This window comes from Pleurodeles waltl, unplaced genomic scaffold (genome assembly GCF_031143425.1).
Source record: "Pleurodeles waltl isolate 20211129_DDA unplaced genomic scaffold, aPleWal1.hap1.20221129 scaffold_107, whole genome shotgun sequence".
Taxonomy (NCBI): Eukaryota; Metazoa; Chordata; class Amphibia; order Caudata; family Salamandridae; genus Pleurodeles; species Pleurodeles waltl.
In genome coordinates, this window is record NW_027149815.1 from 903,548 (window position 1) to 916,729 (window position 13,182).

At 43.5% G+C, this 13,182-nt stretch overlaps 18 non-coding genes across 18 annotated transcripts; 6 read left to right on the forward strand and 12 right to left on the reverse strand.

Moving 5' to 3' along the window:
* Positions 1-396: 396 nt before the first annotated feature.
* Positions 397-482, reverse strand: TRNAY-GUA (transfer RNA tyrosine (anticodon GUA)). Its single transcript is given in 2 exon segments — positions 397-432; positions 446-482. It is a non-coding gene; the product is annotated as a tRNA-Tyr (tRNA).
* Positions 483-1,268: 786 nt separating this feature from the next.
* On the reverse strand, positions 1,269-1,340 carry TRNAA-AGC (transfer RNA alanine (anticodon AGC)). Its single transcript has one exon. It is a non-coding gene; the product is annotated as a tRNA-Ala (tRNA).
* Positions 1,341-2,014: 674 nt separating this feature from the next.
* Positions 2,015-2,087, forward strand: TRNAM-CAU (transfer RNA methionine (anticodon CAU)). Its single transcript has one exon. It is a non-coding gene; the product is annotated as a tRNA-Met (tRNA).
* A 445-nt stretch (positions 2,088-2,532) lies between these two features.
* TRNAY-GUA (transfer RNA tyrosine (anticodon GUA)) lies at positions 2,533-2,618 on the reverse strand. Its single transcript is given in 2 exon segments — positions 2,533-2,568; positions 2,582-2,618. It is a non-coding gene; the product is annotated as a tRNA-Tyr (tRNA).
* Positions 2,619-3,404: 786 nt separating this feature from the next.
* TRNAA-AGC (transfer RNA alanine (anticodon AGC)) lies at positions 3,405-3,476 on the reverse strand. The gene has a single exon. It is a non-coding gene; the product is annotated as a tRNA-Ala (tRNA).
* Positions 3,477-4,150: 674 nt separating this feature from the next.
* On the forward strand, positions 4,151-4,223 carry TRNAM-CAU (transfer RNA methionine (anticodon CAU)). Its single transcript has one exon. It is a non-coding gene; the product is annotated as a tRNA-Met (tRNA).
* A 445-nt stretch (positions 4,224-4,668) lies between these two features.
* On the reverse strand, positions 4,669-4,754 carry TRNAY-GUA (transfer RNA tyrosine (anticodon GUA)). The gene is given in 2 exon segments: positions 4,669-4,704; positions 4,718-4,754. It is a non-coding gene; the product is annotated as a tRNA-Tyr (tRNA).
* Positions 4,755-5,540: 786 nt separating this feature from the next.
* TRNAA-AGC (transfer RNA alanine (anticodon AGC)) lies at positions 5,541-5,612 on the reverse strand. Its single transcript has one exon. It is a non-coding gene; the product is annotated as a tRNA-Ala (tRNA).
* A 674-nt stretch (positions 5,613-6,286) lies between these two features.
* On the forward strand, positions 6,287-6,359 carry TRNAM-CAU (transfer RNA methionine (anticodon CAU)). Its single transcript has one exon. It is a non-coding gene; the product is annotated as a tRNA-Met (tRNA).
* A 445-nt stretch (positions 6,360-6,804) lies between these two features.
* Positions 6,805-6,890, reverse strand: TRNAY-GUA (transfer RNA tyrosine (anticodon GUA)). The gene is given in 2 exon segments: positions 6,805-6,840; positions 6,854-6,890. It is a non-coding gene; the product is annotated as a tRNA-Tyr (tRNA).
* A 786-nt stretch (positions 6,891-7,676) lies between these two features.
* Positions 7,677-7,748, reverse strand: TRNAA-AGC (transfer RNA alanine (anticodon AGC)). The gene has a single exon. It is a non-coding gene; the product is annotated as a tRNA-Ala (tRNA).
* A 674-nt stretch (positions 7,749-8,422) lies between these two features.
* On the forward strand, positions 8,423-8,495 carry TRNAM-CAU (transfer RNA methionine (anticodon CAU)). The gene has a single exon. It is a non-coding gene; the product is annotated as a tRNA-Met (tRNA).
* A 445-nt stretch (positions 8,496-8,940) lies between these two features.
* Positions 8,941-9,026, reverse strand: TRNAY-GUA (transfer RNA tyrosine (anticodon GUA)). Its single transcript is given in 2 exon segments — positions 8,941-8,976; positions 8,990-9,026. It is a non-coding gene; the product is annotated as a tRNA-Tyr (tRNA).
* A 786-nt stretch (positions 9,027-9,812) lies between these two features.
* TRNAA-AGC (transfer RNA alanine (anticodon AGC)) lies at positions 9,813-9,884 on the reverse strand. Its single transcript has one exon. It is a non-coding gene; the product is annotated as a tRNA-Ala (tRNA).
* Positions 9,885-10,558: 674 nt separating this feature from the next.
* On the forward strand, positions 10,559-10,631 carry TRNAM-CAU (transfer RNA methionine (anticodon CAU)). The gene has a single exon. It is a non-coding gene; the product is annotated as a tRNA-Met (tRNA).
* A 445-nt stretch (positions 10,632-11,076) lies between these two features.
* TRNAY-GUA (transfer RNA tyrosine (anticodon GUA)) lies at positions 11,077-11,162 on the reverse strand. The gene is given in 2 exon segments: positions 11,077-11,112; positions 11,126-11,162. It is a non-coding gene; the product is annotated as a tRNA-Tyr (tRNA).
* A 786-nt stretch (positions 11,163-11,948) lies between these two features.
* Positions 11,949-12,020, reverse strand: TRNAA-AGC (transfer RNA alanine (anticodon AGC)). The gene has a single exon. It is a non-coding gene; the product is annotated as a tRNA-Ala (tRNA).
* Positions 12,021-12,694: 674 nt separating this feature from the next.
* On the forward strand, positions 12,695-12,767 carry TRNAM-CAU (transfer RNA methionine (anticodon CAU)). Its single transcript has one exon. It is a non-coding gene; the product is annotated as a tRNA-Met (tRNA).
* The last annotated feature ends 415 nt before the right edge of the window (positions 12,768-13,182 follow it).

Below are 13,182 nucleotides of genomic sequence, written 5' to 3' on the forward strand. Positions count from 1 at the left end.
TGTAAACTATTCCTCCACATTGCATCTTGCTCAGTTTTAAGGAGTTGGTGTCTTTGTAGATTCCCTCTTTCATATCCATGGCCACTCATTGTAGGTGAGTTTTAGCTGGTTCGGCTGCCGAAACATCTACCTTGGTACAATGAAACTGGAAGTCTTCCAAGTGCCTTCATATATTTAGTCAAGGCTTTGGAATGAATTCTGATCTGCAGGTCCTTGTTTATTTCTCTTCCAACATCCCTCAGAAATGACTATGTGGTCAATTTCATTGGAAAGCAGAAGAAGTCTACCCTTCTGTCCTAGCATTTATTTGGAGCTAGGGAAATGTTTCTCAATCAGAGGGGCACATAATGTTTTAACAAGAGAGAAAGCAGCTATGGAAAACAAAAAAGGGGAAACTCCTCCGAGCCGGATTTGAACCAGCGACCTAAGGATTTCTGTTTCTCCACTACAGTCCTCCGCTCTCCCAACTGAGCTATCGGAGGATTAGGCAGTACAGCTTTCCATGCTGCATTCATCTTTCTTTCAATAATGGTTGCGGCGGGAGTGGGGTGGGAGTACTGCAGTCTAATCTTGAAAATCATGAATATGACCTGCAGCTTGCTCTACAAATTGCCACTTCCTAGAGTGCATTCTCAGCTACATCTTATCACCATAAAGGGGGACTGCTTACCTACCTGAATGTGCTGTGCTGGCGTGAAGGAAAGCAGGGGACCTAGAATTAGAAATCCTACAGAAAGGAGTTTTCCTGAAAGGGCATGGGGCCGAGGAATCCACAGCCCTTTGGAAGCATTTCTGGCAAAAGGATGACAGCATGGGAACATGAAGGAAAGGACAGAAAGTTAGGAGAGTCATTACTCCGTACGGAGCATGAAGAACATGCATTTTTAATGCTTCTGTGAAAGGAACTGGAAAAGCAAAACCAGTAGATTAATGGACCATTCAGAAGGGATTAGGATGAAGAAAACATTCTGTTTTTCTTAAACCTTCTGGTAAGAGTCTCTGGTTTAGAGGAAGAATTCAAATAAATGACCAAGACAGCTGTGCCCGTTTTCTATACTAAGAATGCCAAGATAAATCACCACTTTGGTTTCTTATGGAAGCAAGATTATTTTTTTCTATAAACACGGGAAATGAGATAGCCCCATTTCAAAAGGTTTTGCAAGGCGAAGAAAGTGGGGTTCTGGCACCAGCTGCATGACATCTCACTTCCTTACTCATGATGCCAGCCTAGCTATCTGTCAAAAGGCAAGATTAGCATGGCGAAAAGCTGGAGATGCCGGGGATTGAACCCGGGGCCTCATACATGCTAAGCATGCGCTCTACCACTGAGCTACATCCCCACATCCTGTAGAGGGAGACCTTGCTCCACGCATGGAAACCTGGAATTCTATTGAATGTACATTCACCACATATGACACTGGAATGGGAAGCGTCAGGTGTGGAATTCCATATGATTTACAGCTGGATTTTCTAGCACCGTTTTTTATGGAATAAGGTTGACTCTAGAATGAATAATTCCCCACACACAACAGCTAGATGCAATCGAAAAAAGCCAGAGTATTCAAGGCAACTGGTTCAGGATACATCAAAGAAGGATATGGTTGAGTGCTGTTTCCACATCTTGTGAGATGACTTAAGGTACCCCTGCTCTTTTTGCAGGACACACAGCTATGTTACATTAGCATGTACAGTGTTGAGATCTAGATGCATCTACGGCTAGGGGCGGCATGTTAATTCTGGGTTTTAGTCCATTTCATTCTCAGTTATGTGGAGGAAAAAATGGCACGATCTTTCTTAGAGAGGTGAATGGTATGCCCTGATTTCTTTTGCATGGCTAAATGTATGGGGTGTGGGTTTAAGCACTGGGAAAGAGCAGTCTTCTGACCATTATAACTGCAGACGATTTTAATCCAGCGAGGCAACCGAAGTGTATTGATATTCCAACATGAGAACAGCATTTTTGCTACCTTCCCTCTTCATGGTGTGTAGACGCATTTGTTAGCGGTTTCAAGCAGCCTTCTTAGCGCAGTAGGCAGCGCGTCAGTCTCATAATCTGAAGGTCCTGAGTTCGATCCTCAGAGAGGGCATTGCAGTGTTTCTTTTGTCAAGAGAAACATCTCAGATTTTCTCCAAATCTGTAAACTATTCCTCCACATTGCATCTTGCTCAGTTTTAAGGAGTTGGTGTCTTTGTAGATTCCCTCTTTCATATCCATGGCCACTCATTGTAGGTGAGTTTTAGCTGGTTCGGCTGCCGAAACATCTACCTTGGTACAATGAAACTGGAAGTCTTCCAAGTGCCTTCATATATTTAGTCAAGGCTTTGGAATGAATTCTGATCTGCAGGTCCTTGTTTATTTCTCTTCCAACATCCCTCAGAAATGACTATGTGGTCAATTTCATTGGAAAGCAGAAGAAGTCTACCCTTCTGTCCTAGCATTTATTTGGAGCTAGGGAAATGTTTCTCAATCAGAGGGGCACATAATGTTTTAACAAGAGAGAAAGCAGCTATGGAAAACAAAAAAGGGGAAACTCCTCCGAGCCGGATTTGAACCAGCGACCTAAGGATTTCTGTTTCTCCACTACAGTCCTCCGCTCTCCCAACTGAGCTATCGGAGGATTAGGCAGTACAGCTTTCCATGCTGCATTCATCTTTCTTTCAATAATGGTTGCGGCGGGAGTGGGGTGGGAGTACTGCAGTCTAATCTTGAAAATCATGAATATGACCTGCAGCTTGCTCTACAAATTGCCACTTCCTAGAGTGCATTCTCAGCTACATCTTATCACCATAAAGGGGGACTGCTTACCTACCTGAATGTGCTGTGCTGGCGTGAAGGAAAGCAGGGGACCTAGAATTAGAAATCCTACAGAAAGGAGTTTTCCTGAAAGGGCATGGGGCCGAGGAATCCACAGCCCTTTGGAAGCATTTCTGGCAAAAGGATGACAGCATGGGAACATGAAGGAAAGGACAGAAAGTTAGGAGAGTCATTACTCCGTACGGAGCATGAAGAACATGCATTTTTAATGCTTCTGTGAAAGGAACTGGAAAAGCAAAACCAGTAGATTAATGGACCATTCAGAAGGGATTAGGATGAAGAAAACATTCTGTTTTTCTTAAACCTTCTGGTAAGAGTCTCTGGTTTAGAGGAAGAATTCAAATAAATGACCAAGACAGCTGTGCCCGTTTTCTATACTAAGAATGCCAAGATAAATCACCACTTTGGTTTCTTAAGGAAGCAAGATTATTTTTTTCTATAAACACGGGAAATGAGATAGCCCCATTTCAAAAGGTTTTGCAAGGCGAAGAAAGTGGGGTTCTGGCACCAGCTGCATGACATCTCACTTCCTTACTCATGATGCCAGCCTAGCTATCTGTCAAAAGGCAAGATTAGCATGGCGAAAAGCTGGTGATGCCGGGGATTGAACCCGGGGCCTCATACATGCTAAGCATGCGCTCTACCACTGAGCTACATCCCCACATCCTGTAGAGGGAGACCTTGCTCCACGCATGGAAACCTGGAATTCTATTGAATGTACATTCACCACATATGACACTGGAATGGGAAGCGTCAGGTGTGGAATTCCATATGATTTACAGCTGGATTTTCTAGCACCGTTTTTTATGGAATAAGGTTGACTCTAGAATGAATAATTCCCCACACACAACAGCTAGATGCAATCGAAAAAAGCCAGAGTATTCAAGGCAACTGGTTCAGGATACATCAAAGAAGGATATGGTTGAGTGCTGTTTCCACATCTTGTGAGATGACTTAAGGTACCCCTGCTCTTTTTGCAGGACACACAGCTATGTTACATTAGCATGTACAGTGTTGAGATCTAGATGCATCTACGGCTAGGGGCGGCATGTTAATTCTGGGTTTTAGTCCATTTCATTCTCAGTTATGTGGAGGAAAAAATGGCACGATCTTTCTTAGAGAGGTGAATGGTATGCCCTGATTTCTTTTGCATGGCTAAATGTATGGGGTGTGGGTTTAAGCACTGGGAAAGAGCAGTCTTCTGACCATTATAACTGCAGACGATTTTAATCCAGCGAGGCAACCGAAGTGTATTGATATTCCAACATGAGAACAGCATTTTTGCTACCTTCCCTCTTCATGGTGTGTAGACGCATTTGTTAGCGGTTTCAAGCAGCCTTCTTAGCGCAGTAGGCAGCGCGTCAGTCTCATAATCTGAAGGTCCTGAGTTCGATCCTCAGAGAGGGCATTGCAGTGTTTCTTTTGTCAAGAGAAACATCTCAGATTTTCTCCAAATCTGTAAACTATTCCTCCACATTGCATCTTGCTCAGTTTTAAGGAGTTGGTGTCTTTGTAGATTCCCTCTTTCATATCCATGGCCACTCATTGTAGGTGAGTTTTAGCTGGTTCGGCTGCCGAAACATCTACCTTGGTACAATGAAACTGGAAGTCTTCCAAGTGCCTTCATATATTTAGTCAAGGCTTTGGAATGAATTCTGATCTGCAGGTCCTTGTTTATTTCTCTTCCAACATCCCTCAGAAATGACTATGTGGTCAATTTCATTGGAAAGCAGAAGAAGTCTACCCTTCTGTCCTAGCATTTATTTGGAGCTAGGGAAATGTTTCTCAATCAGAGGGGCACATAATGTTTTAACAAGAGAGAAAGCAGCTATGGAAAACAAAAAAGGGGAAACTCCTCCGAGCCGGATTTGAACCAGCGACCTAAGGATTTCTGTTTCTCCACTACAGTCCTCCGCTCTCCCAACTGAGCTATCGGAGGATTAGGCAGTACAGCTTTCCATGCTGCATTCATCTTTCTTTCAATAATGGTTGCGGCGGGAGTGGGGTGGGAGTACTGCAGTCTAATCTTGAAAATCATGAATATGACCTGCAGCTTGCTCTACAAATTGCCACTTCCTAGAGTGCATTCTCAGCTACATCTTATCACCATAAAGGGGGACTGCTTACCTACCTGAATGTGCTGTGCTGGCGTGAAGGAAAGCAGGGGACCTAGAATTAGAAATCCTACAGAAAGGAGTTTTCCTGAAAGGGCATGGGGCCGAGGAATCCACAGCCCTTTGGAAGCATTTCTGGCAAAAGGATGACAGCATGGGAACATGAAGGAAAGGACAGAAAGTTAGGAGAGTCATTACTCCGTACGGAGCATGAAGAACATGCATTTTTAATGCTTCTGTGAAAGGAACTGGAAAAGCAAAACCAGTAGATTAATGGACCATTCAGAAGGGATTAGGATGAAGAAAACATTCTGTTTTTCTTAAACCTTCTGGTAAGAGTCTCTGGTTTAGAGGAAGAATTCAAATAAATGACCAAGACAGCTGTGCCCGTTTTCTATACTAAGAATGCCAAGATAAATCACCACTTTGGTTTCTTATGGAAGCAAGATTATTTTTTTCTATAAACACGGGAAATGAGATAGCCCCATTTCAAAAGGTTTTGCAAGGCGAAGAAAGTGGGGTTCTGGCACCAGCTGCATGACATCTCACTTCCTTACTCATGATGCCAGCCTAGCTATCTGTCAAAAGGCAAGATTAGCATGGCGAAAAGCTGGAGATGCCGGGGATTGAACCCGGGGCCTCATACATGCTAAGCATGCGCTCTACCACTGAGCTACATCCCCACATCCTGTAGAGGGAGACCTTGCTCCACGCATGGAAACCTGGAATTCTATTGAATGTACATTCACCACATATGACACTGGAATGGGAAGCGTCAGGTGTGGAATTCCATATGATTTACAGCTGGATTTTCTAGCACCGTTTTTTATGGAATAAGGTTGACTCTAGAATGAATAATTCCCCACACACAACAGCTAGATGCAATCGAAAAAAGCCAGAGTATTCAAGGCAACTGGTTCAGGATACATCAAAGAAGGATATGGTTGAGTGCTGTTTCCACATCTTGTGAGATGACTTAAGGTACCCCTGCTCTTTTTGCAGGACACACAGCTATGTTACATTAGCATGTACAGTGTTGAGATCTAGATGCATCTACGGCTAGGGGCGGCATGTTAATTCTGGGTTTTAGTCCATTTCATTCTCAGTTATGTGGAGGAAAAAATGGCACGATCTTTCTTAGAGAGGTGAATGGTATGCCCTGATTTCTTTTGCATGGCTAAATGTATGGGGTGTGGGTTTAAGCACTGGGAAAGAGCAGTCTTCTGACCATTATAACTGCAGACGATTTTAATCCAGCGAGGCAACCGAAGTGTATTGATATTCCAACATGAGAACAGCATTTTTGCTACCTTCCCTCTTCATGGTGTGTAGACGCATTTGTTAGCGGTTTCAAGCAGCCTTCTTAGCGCAGTAGGCAGCGCGTCAGTCTCATAATCTGAAGGTCCTGAGTTCGATCCTCAGAGAGGGCATTGCAGTGTTTCTTTTGTCAAGAGAAACATCTCAGATTTTCTCCAAATCTGTAAACTATTCCTCCACATTGCATCTTGCTCAGTTTTAAGGAGTTGGTGTCTTTGTAGATTCCCTCTTTCATATCCATGGCCACTCATTGTAGGTGAGTTTTAGCTGGTTCGGCTGCCGAAACATCTACCTTGGTACAATGAAACTGGAAGTCTTCCAAGTGCCTTCATATATTTAGTCAAGGCTTTGGAATGAATTCTGATCTGCAGGTCCTTGTTTATTTCTCTTCCAACATCCCTCAGAAATGACTATGTGGTCAATTTCATTGGAAAGCAGAAGAAGTCTACCCTTCTGTCCTAGCATTTATTTGGAGCTAGGGAAATGTTTCTCAATCAGAGGGGCACATAATGTTTTAACAAGAGAGAAAGCAGCTATGGAAAACAAAAAAGGGGAAACTCCTCCGAGCCGGATTTGAACCAGCGACCTAAGGATTTCTGTTTCTCCACTACAGTCCTCCGCTCTCCCAACTGAGCTATCGGAGGATTAGGCAGTACAGCTTTCCATGCTGCATTCATCTTTCTTTCAATAATGGTTGCGGCGGGAGTGGGGTGGGAGTACTGCAGTCTAATCTTGAAAATCATGAATATGACCTGCAGCTTGCTCTACAAATTGCCACTTCCTAGAGTGCATTCTCAGCTACATCTTATCACCATAAAGGGGGACTGCTTACCTACCTGAATGTGCTGTGCTGGCGTGAAGGAAAGCAGGGGACCTAGAATTAGAAATCCTACAGAAAGGAGTTTTCCTGAAAGGGCATGGGGCCGAGGAATCCACAGCCCTTTGGAAGCATTTCTGGCAAAAGGATGACAGCATGGGAACATGAAGGAAAGGACAGAAAGTTAGGAGAGTCATTACTCCGTACGGAGCATGAAGAACATGCATTTTTAATGCTTCTGTGAAAGGAACTGGAAAAGCAAAACCAGTAGATTAATGGACCATTCAGAAGGGATTAGGATGAAGAAAACATTCTGTTTTTCTTAAACCTTCTGGTAAGAGTCTCTGGTTTAGAGGAAGAATTCAAATAAATGACCAAGACAGCTGTGCCCGTTTTCTATACTAAGAATGCCAAGATAAATCACCACTTTGGTTTCTTATGGAAGCAAGATTATTTTTTTCTATAAACACGGGAAATGAGATAGCCCCATTTCAAAAGGTTTTGCAAGGCGAAGAAAGTGGGGTTCTGGCACCAGCTGCATGACATCTCACTTCCTTACTCATGATGCCAGCCTAGCTATCTGTCAAAAGGCAAGATTAGCATGGCGAAAAGCTGGAGATGCCGGGGATTGAACCCGGGGCCTCATACATGCTAAGCATGCGCTCTACCACTGAGCTACATCCCCACATCCTGTAGAGGGAGACCTTGCTCCACGCATGGAAACCTGGAATTCTATTGAATGTACATTCACCACATATGACACTGGAATGGGAAGCGTCAGGTGTGGAATTCCATATGATTTACAGCTGGATTTTCTAGCACCGTTTTTTATGGAATAAGGTTGACTCTAGAATGAATAATTCCCCACACACAACAGCTAGATGCAATCGAAAAAAGCCAGAGTATTCAAGGCAACTGGTTCAGGATACATCAAAGAAGGATATGGTTGAGTGCTGTTTCCACATCTTGTGAGATGACTTAAGGTACCCCTGCTCTTTTTGCAGGACACACAGCTATGTTACATTAGCATGTACAGTGTTGAGATCTAGATGCATCTACGGCTAGGGGCGGCATGTTAATTCTGGGTTTTAGTCCATTTCATTCTCAGTTATGTGGAGGAAAAAATGGCACGATCTTTCTTAGAGAGGTGAATGGTATGCCCTGATTTCTTTTGCATGGCTAAATGTATGGGGTGTGGGTTTAAGCACTGGGAAAGAGCAGTCTTCTGACCATTATAACTGCAGACGATTTTAATCCAGCGAGGCAACCGAAGTGTATTGATATTCCAACATGAGAACAGCATTTTTGCTACCTTCCCTCTTCATGGTGTGTAGACGCATTTGTTAGCGGTTTCAAGCAGCCTTCTTAGCGCAGTAGGCAGCGCGTCAGTCTCATAATCTGAAGGTCCTGAGTTCGATCCTCAGAGAGGGCATTGCAGTGTTTCTTTAGTCAAGAGAAACATCTCAGATTTTCTCCAAATCTGTAAACTATTCCTCCACATTGCATCTTGCTCAGTTTTAAGGAGTTGGTGTCTTTGTAGATTCCCTCTTTGATATCCATGGCCACTCATTGTAGGTGAGTTTTAGCTGGTTCGGCTGCCGAAACATCTACCTTGGTACAATGAAACTGGAAGTCTTCCAAGTGCCTTCATATATTTAGTCAAGGCTTTGGAATGAATTCTGATCTGCAGGTCCTTGTTTATTTCTCTTCCAACATCCCTCAGAAATGACTATGTGGTCAATTTCATTGGAAAGCAGAAGAAGTCTACCCTTCTGTCCTAGCATTTATTTGGAGCTAGGGAAATGTTTCTCAATCAGAGGGGCACATAATGTTTTAACAAGAGAGAAAGCAGCTATGGAAAACAAAAAAGGGGAAACTCCTCCGAGCCGGATTTGAACCAGCGACCTAAGGATTTCTGTTTCTCCACTACAGTCCTCCGCTCTCCCAACTGAGCTATCGGAGGATTAGGCAGTACAGCTTTCCATGCTGCATTCATCTTTCTTTCAATAATGGTTGCGGCGGGAGTGGGCTGGGAGTACTGCAGTCTAATCTTGAAAATCATGAATATGACCTGCAGCTTGCTCTACAAATTGCCACTTCCTAGAGTGCATTCTCAGCTACATCTTATCACCATAAAGGGGGACTGCTTACCTACCTGAATGTGCTGTGCTGGCGTGAAGGAAAGCAGGGGACCTAGAATTAGAAATCCTACAGAAAGGAGTTTTCCTGAAAGGGCATGGGGCCGAGGAATCCACAGCCCTTTGGAAGCATTTCTGGCAAAAGGATGACAGCATGGGAACATGAAGGAAAGGACAGAAAGTTAGGAGAGTCATTACTCCGTACGGAGCATGAAGAACATGCATTTTTAATGCTTCTGTGAAAGGAACTGGAAAAGCAAAACCAGTAGATTAATGGACCATTCAGAAGGGATTAGGATGAAGAAAACATTCTGTTTTTCTTAAACCTTCTGGTAAGAGTCTCTGGTTTAGAGGAAGAATTCAAATAAATGACCAAGACAGCTGTGCCCGTTTTCTATACTAAGAATGCCAAGATAAATCACCACTTTGGTTTCTTATGGAAGCAAGATTATTTTTTTCTATAAACACGGGAAATGAGATAGCCCCATTTCAAAAGGTTTTGCAAGGCGAAGAAAGTGGGGTTCTGGCACCAGCTGCATGACATCTCACTTCCTTACTCATGATGCCAGCCTAGCTATCTGTCAAAAGGCAAGATTAGCATGGCGAAAAGCTGGAGATGCCGGGGATTGAACCCGGGGCCTCATACATGCTAAGCATGCGCTCTACCACTGAGCTACATCCCCACATCCTGTAGAGGGAGACCTTGCTCCACGCATGGAAACCTGGAATTCTATTGAATGTACATTCACCACATATGACACTGGAATGGGAAGCGTCAGGTGTGGAATTCCATATGATTTACAGCTGGATTTTCTAGCACCGTTTTTTATGGAATAAGGTTGACTCTAGAATGAATAATTCCCCACACACAACAGCTAGATGCAATCGAAAAAAGCCAGAGTATTCAAGGCAACTGGTTCAGGATACATCAAAGAAGGATATGGTTGAGTGCTGTTTCCACATCTTGTGAGATGACTTAAGGTACCCCTGCTCTTTTTGCAGGACACACAGCTATGTTACATTAGCATGTACAGTGTTGAGATCTAGATGCATCTACGGCTAGGGGCGGCATGTTAATTCTGGGTTTTAGTCCATTTCATTCTCAGTTATGTGGAGGAAAAAATGGCACGATCTTTCTTAGAGAGGTGAATGGTATGCCCTGATTTCTTTTGCATGGCTAAATGTATGGGGTGTGGGTTTAAGCACTGGGAAAGAGCAGTCTTCTGACCATTATAACTGCAGACGATTTTAATCCAGCGAGGCAACCGAAGTGTATTGATATTCCAACATGAGAACAGCATTTTTGCTACCTTCCCTCTTCATGGTGTGTAGACGCATTTGTTAGCGGTTTCAAGCAGCCTTCTTAGCGCAGTAGGCAGCGCGTCAGTCTCATAATCTGAAGGTCCTGAGTTCGATCCTCAGAGAGGGCATTGCAGTGTTTCTTTTGTCAAGAGAAACATCTCAGATTTTCTCCAAATCTGTAAACTATTCCTCCACATTGCATCTTGCTCAGTTTTAAGGAGTTGGTGTCTTTGTAGATTCCCTCTTTCATATCCATGGCCACTCATTGTAGGTGAGTTTTAGCTGGTTCGGCTGCCGAAACATCTACCTTGGTACAATGAAACTGGAAGTCTTCCAAGTGCCTTCATATATTTAGTCAAGGCTTTGGAATGAATTCTGATCTGCAGGTCCTTGTTTATTTCTCTTCCAACATCCCTCAGAAATGACTATGTGGTCAATTTCATTGGAAAGCAGAAGAAGTCTACCCTTCTGTCCTAGCATTTATTTGGAGCTAGGGAAATGTTTCTCAATCAGAGGGGCACATAATGTTTTAACAAGAGAGAAAGCAGCTATGGAAAACAAAAAAGGGGAAACTCCTCCGAGCCGGATTTGAACCAGCGACCTAAGGATTTCTGTTTCTCCACTACAGTCCTCCGCTCTCCCAACTGAGCTATCGGAGGATTAGGCAGTACAGCTTTCCATGCTGCATTCATCTTTCTTTCAATAATGGTTGCGGCGGGAGTGGGGTGGGAGTACTGCAGTCTAATCTTGAAAATCATGAATATGACCTGCAGCTTGCTCTACAAATTGCCACTTCCTAGAGTGCATTCTCAGCTACATCTTATCACCATAAAGGGGGACTGCTTACCTACCTGAATGTGCTGTGCTGGCGTGAAGGAAAGCAGGGGACCTAGAATTAGAAATCCTACAGAAAGGAGTTTTCCTGAAAGGGCATGGGGCCGAGGAATCCACAGCCCTTTGGAAGCATTTCTGGCAAAAGGATGACAGCATGGGAACATGAAGGAAAGGACAGAAAGTTAGGAGAGTCATTACTCCGTACGGAGCATGAAGAACATGCATTTTTAATGCTTCTGTGAAAGGAACTGGAAAAGCAAAACCAGTAGATTAATGGACCATTCAGAAGGGATTAGGATGAAGAAAACATTCTGTTTTTCTTAAACCTTCTGGTAAGAGTCTCTGGTTTAGAGGAAGAATTCAAATAAATGACCAAGACAGCTGTGCCCGTTTTCTATACTAAGAATGCCAAGATAAATCACCACTTTGGTTTCTTATGGAAGCAAGATTATTTTTTTCTATAAACACGGGAAATGAGATAGCCCCATTTCAAAAGGTTTTGCAAGGCGAAGAAAGTGGGGTTCTGGCACCAGCTGCATGACATCTCACTTCCTTACTCATGATGCCAGCCTAGCTATCTGTCAAAAGGCAAGATTAGCATGGCGAAAAGCTGGAGATGCCGGGGATTGAACCCGGGGCCTCATACATGCTAAGCATGCGCTCTACCACTGAGCTACATCCCCACATCCTGTAGAGGGAGACCTTGCTCCACGCATGGAAACCTGGAATTCTATTGAATGTACATTCACCACATATGACACTGGAATGGGAAGCGTCAGGTGTGGAATTCCATATGATTTACAGCTGGATTTTCTAGCACCGTTTTTTATGGAATAAGGTTGACTCTAGAATGAATAATTCCCCACACACAACAGCTAGATGCAATCGAAAAAAGCCAGAGTATTCAAGGCAACTGGTTCAGGATACATCAAAGAAGGATATGGTTGAGTGCTGTTTCCACATCTTGTGAGATGACTTAAGGTACCCCTGCTCTTTTTGCAGGACACACAGCTATGTTACATTAGCATGTACAGTGTTGAGATCTAGATGCATCTACGGCTAGGGGCGGCATGTTAATTCTGGGTTTTAGTCCATTTCATTCTCAGTTATGTGGAGGAAAAAATGGCACGATCTTTCTTAGAGAGGTGAATGGTATGCCCTGATTTCTTTTGCATGGCTAAATGTATGGGGTGTGGGTTTAAGCACTGGGAAAGAGCAGTCTTCTGACCATTATAACTGCAGACGATTTTAATCCAGCGAGGCAACCGAAGTGTATTGATATTCCAACATGAGAACAGCATTTTTGCTACCTTCCCTCTTCATGGTGTGTAGACGCATTTGTTAGCGGTTTCAAGCAGCCTTCTTAGCGCAGTAGGCAGCGCGTCAGTCTCATAATCTGAAGGTCCTGAGTTCGATCCTCAGAGAGGGCATTGCAGTGTTTCTTTAGTCAAGAGAAACATCTCAGATTTTCTCCAAATCTGTAAACTATTCCTCCACATTGCATCTTGCTCAGTTTTAAGGAGTTGGTGTCTTTGTAGATTCCCTCTTTGATATCCATGGCCACTCATTGTAGGTGAGTTTTAGCTGGTTCGGCTGCCGAAACATCTACCTTGGTACAATGAAACTGGAAGTCTTCCAAGTGCCTTCATATATTTAGTCAAGGCTTTGGAATGAATTCTGATCTGCAGGTCCTTGTTTATTTCTCTTCCAACATCCCTCAGAAATGACTATGTGGTCAATTTCATTGGAAAGCAGAAGAAGTCTACCCTTCTGTCCTAGCATTTATTTGGAGCTAGGGAAATGTTTCTCAATCAGAGGGGCACATAATGTTTTAACAAGAGAGAA